The 4,835-nt window shown below is 41.0% G+C and overlaps 1 long non-coding RNA gene across 1 annotated transcript; it reads left to right on the top strand.

The window, feature by feature from the left end:
- Positions 1-864: 864 nt before the first annotated feature.
- LOC138762964 (uncharacterized) lies at positions 865-3,545 on the top strand. The gene is made up of 3 exons (XR_011357269.1): positions 865-951; positions 1,332-1,429; positions 3,161-3,545. It is a non-coding gene; the product is annotated as an uncharacterized lncRNA (long non-coding RNA).
- Positions 3,546-4,835: the final 1,290 nt, after the last annotated feature.

Here is a 4,835-nt window from a genome sequence, read left to right as displayed (position 1 = left end):
TTTCATGTTAGCCTGATATTAGTTTTGAATGGTGCTTACTGATGTAACACCGATTACATTGCACCCAGCCCATTTGCACACAGCTTGCTCCCATAGACAGCAATGAGATAACAATAGGTTATTTGTAATTTTAGTCTTGGTTTGATTGGGATGCACTAGTGGTGTGATTCAGGCCCTGAGCCCACAATCCAAAAGTCAGAGATGGGATTGCAAAAGCAACACAATCCTTCAAACAAAAATAATTGGAGTGAATAACTTAATAACCACAAATTGTTCAGCCAAATACTGAAAGGAAGAAAAGTGCTGAACAATTGGAGACCAGAAAACTTGATTCAAATGCATCAAAAGATAAATTGAGGACTGCCAGAAGTGACTTGTATACAGCGAGGCATGACTAACAATTTCAATAGAATTATTTCAAGAAGCAACATGGTGACTTGTGAAAATTAAATGCAGTGGGTGTTTACTCAAAGAGCATTTGATAAGGTGCTGTATAGAATGCTGGTAAAATGTCAGCGTGTGGAATTAAAGAGAGTGCCACAAAAAAGTCTGCAGATCATTTGATTTTTGTGAAAAAACACAGAAATGCTAGAGGAACTCGGCCAGTCTTGCAGCACCTATGGGAGGTAAAGATCTATATTTGTGGGCCATTCCCCCCATCCGCATGAGTTATTGTGTTCCCCCCCCCCCCCCCCACCCACCTGCAGCACCAGCATCACTAGGGGGTTGTGGGCCATTGGAGAAGTTTGCTTAGAGGCTCCACAGGGTGTGGCTCCGGCTGCGAGAGAATGTATCGTCCCAAGTGGGACAGGAATGGGCTTGCCTGTGAGCCCCTAGATGCCTGAGTGAGTGACATCCCTTAGTTAAACATATTCACCAAGGCTGTCAACAGGGCCAAAGAAAAAAAAGAAAAATGAAACTTATCTCAGCAGCAACAACCAGTGTGCTTGGGTAAGAGTGGATTGAGAAAGTCTGGGGGATATAAGCTGTATGGGAACAGATCCAGCAGTCTTTACTGGGATCTACTCGAACCATATGGGTCCCACGGGAAACCATTCTCTTGTGAATTTTAAGTGTTGACAGTCACCAGAGACAATGTTAAAAAGAATTAACAAACAAACACGGATTAAATCGAAAGCAACATTCCACACTACCCTGATGGACGCTCGTCAGGGGTGGAAGACCTCATTGATGGAAGGCCGCAGTTTTAATTTACAATTGCGGAACACCCCCCCTCCCGAATGGGCAGTTTGTGCCCCCCACTGCGCTTACCCTAATGCCCCCCATTATATCTTTTCTGATGCCAACTCTGTATATTACTGATGTTTTAGGCCTGAGGATTTCTTCAAAAATAAGAAAAGAACAGGAAGGCACCAGAATAAAGACTGAAGGTTGGCAGTGGGAGGAATCCAGACCAACACAAGGATAGGTAAGTGCAGAGGTGAGAAATGATTTTGACTATGTCAAAGGCTACAGAGGGAAAAGGGGAGAAGAGAGAGAGAGAGAGAAACAGAGTTGGGGGGTAGATGACAATGAAAAGATGGTGTAATGCACGTCGAACCAAAGACTTTTTGATCCAAACCAAGGCTTTTATTAACTAAAAGACTGGAGCATATCACAAGTAGGTCGACCAGTCCAGAATGACCTGGTCTGGCTAGGAGCAATCCTTTAAGACCTGCCAGTAGGTGTGGCTACACTCTTAGCCAATCACAGTCATCCTACACGACCATCTGTACATATACACGTTGGTGATAGAATCTGTGCTATCACAGATGGGGAGGGGGGTTTATTGAAAACTGGAAAGTCAATCTTAATGCCACCTGGTTGGAGGGTGCTCAGACGAAAGAGATGTTGTTCATTCAATTTGTGGGTGGTCTCCATCTGGCAGTGCTTGAAACCAGGGACAAACATGTCAGCAAGGCAATGGGATGGGGAATTGAAATGGGCCCCACTGGGAGATCCAGACTATTGTGAAGGATAGAGCAGAGGTGTTCAACAAAACAATCTCCCAGTCTGCATCCAGTCTCTCTGATGTGGAAAGAAGCCAAAACAGGAGCAATGGATGCAGATTCACAAGTGAAATGATGCTTCACTTGGAAAGTCTGAATGGTGGTCAAGAAGGACATGTGGCCACATGGAGCATCTCCTGTGGTCACACGAGTAGGTGCCAAGGGTACGATTGGTGGGAAGGGAGGAGTGTACAAGGGAATTAGAGGGAGCAGTCCTTATGGGATGGAGATGGGAGGAGGGGGTATATGTGTCTAGTGGTGGGATCATGTAGGTGGTGGAAATGGTAGAGAAGGTTATGTTGAACATGGAGGCTGCTGCAGTGGTAGGTGAGGACAAGAGGAATTCTGCCCTTGTGGCACATGAGGGCGGTGAGGGATAGGGCAGTTGTGCAGATAATGGAGGATATGTGGATGAGGGCCAAGTTGATGGTGGCTGATGGAAAGCCACGTTTTTTGAAGGACAACATTTCTGATGTTCTGATCTGGAAGACATCATCCTGGGAGAAGATGTGAAGGAGACGGAGGAATTGATGGTGTGAAGTGGTGTAGTCGAAGTAGCTGTGGGAGTTGGTGGGTTTGTAGAAGATGTCTGAGTTTGTCTCTTGAGATGGAGACGGAAAGATTGAGGAAAAGGTGTGTGTTGCTAGAGATGGGCCAAGTGAATTTGAGGTTGGGATGAAAGTTGACAGCGAAGTGGATGAAGTTACAGGCCCGACTCAAAACGGTTAATTGCCTGAAAACAGAAATGGTTTGTGGATGTTTTCTGCTTGGAGTTTAGTGTGCCTGGGCATTTGTCTTAGCAATGCTGTTACCTTCATTACATGGAAATATCCAGGAACCAAAGAGATGAATAATGTTGTTTGGTTATTTGGATGATTCAAAAAAATAGGAAGTTTAATAAACTGAGGATGACACAAACCTCTGGGGGAGGGGAGGGGTCACAGATAGAGTTAATCATTAATGGCAGATAACATTCAATAGAGAGAAATGTGAAGGTGTAATATTTTAGAGACAAAATGAAAACAAATGCACACTCCATTGTAAACTGTAGAACATATAGGATGTAAGGAGCAGTTTGTTTTAATCAAGGACCATCAGTGAAAAAAACCAAACAAAACTCTGAATTATGTATCTCTTCATTTGGACCACAGCTAGAATGATGGACTTGCTCTGTGGAATATAGGAACGCAAGAAAATGAAGCAGGAATAGGCGATGAGACCTCTTGGGCCTACACTGCTGTTCAATCAGATGTTATTAAAATTGGTTTGGTCAATATCCTGTCAGGTTCAAAATTCAAATTTATTAAAAAGGTAGGAAAAAGCTATAATTAAAGAAAGCATGCTTGAAACGTATTGTCTATTTGAACATTTAAGAAATATATTAGAGACAATATTATAGATAGAAAGTTTCAATTTGAAGATCTGAGAAGTGTGGTTGCTCCAGTTATTCTCTGCCACGTGTCTGAAGGCCACTATTTGATCCATATTTTTATCTACAAGGTAACCTTGATTAGAGGGAGGGGATAGATTAGATTTAGTTTTAGAGTTTTTTTTTTGTTTCTTTTTTTCTCTTATTTTTGTTTAGATTAACTTGTTAATATGAGTTTAAATATGGTTGTCATAGATCATATTCAATTAGACAATTTACCCTTTGTTTAGAGTAGGTGTGGTCCAATGTAGTTAACTTGGTTTCTATTAGAATTATTTATAAATATTGTTAAATAAACAAATATGATTTACATTTATATTGATTTGTGATATGTATATGACCTGACCTGTTATTTGTTTTATTGGAGGACTTTGTATGTACGATTTGTGTGTTAAACTCAATAAAATGTTTTAAAAGGAAAGAAAAAATATATATATTTGTTCCACTTATGACCATATTGAGGACTGCATAGACTATTCAATCTTGATTTGAAACCTCCTGAGGTCAATAAACCAATTATGATATGTATAGCTGGAGGAAAATCAAGTAAACTCTCTTTTCACAATGAACGTTATATTGTAGTTCATAATGATAACTGCATAACCCTCTTATTCCTTAGTCAGAAATTGTTTGTTTAAATTCATCTTCAGAGACTTGAGCAGAAAAGCCTACACTCAGTTGAACAATGTTTCCATCTTTTGCTTGCCCCTATTCATGGTCAGTCCACAGACCATGACCAGTACAAATGGGACTCCCAAGGTCAGGGTTAACTTGTACTCTTTGGCAACTGCACTGATTGATTGTTTGAACATCATGTGTGAACATCAACTCTTTAGCACTGGGAATATAGTTCAGGGGTGCTGGCAGATGCACCAAGAACTGTATTGGAATGCAGAGCCAAGATGACAACATTAGTTTGGGCATAGACCATGTGTGCAAACACCATGCATCACAGATGCTCATTATTCTGCCTCTGGCATTGTGAAATAAGGGACTGACCACATTATCACAGAACTCTGTATTCATCCCAACTCTCCCTTTCACAAGACTCTGTCCAGAAGAACACATTTGACCATTCAGGCAATTCTGGGCAGAACTTCTTCAAAGACACATGGGAAAAAGATATGGTGGACTCTACCTGGATGGTGCTTTAGATCATGGGGCAGAATTCTTCCTCAGCAGAACTTTAAAAAGGATCTTGCTGGGATGATGATGGGAAGGATGCCATCTGTTATTATTTTCCTTGAGATGATGTAATTCAACTTGTGCACTATTTAAATGAAAATCAGGGAATGTTCCTGGAAGAAATTTCATTATCAACATCACTAATTACAATCTATTCATTTTGTTATTTGCAGAAAATGGTGCGAGAATTAATTGCTTGCTTCCTACATTTA

The sequence above is a fragment of the Narcine bancroftii genome, chromosome 5 (assembly GCF_036971445.1).
Source record: "Narcine bancroftii isolate sNarBan1 chromosome 5, sNarBan1.hap1, whole genome shotgun sequence".
NCBI classification, from domain to species: domain Eukaryota; kingdom Metazoa; phylum Chordata; class Chondrichthyes; order Torpediniformes; family Narcinidae; genus Narcine; species Narcine bancroftii.
Note: the sequence above shows the minus strand (reverse complement) of the source record. Positions and strands in the feature narration are given on the sequence as shown.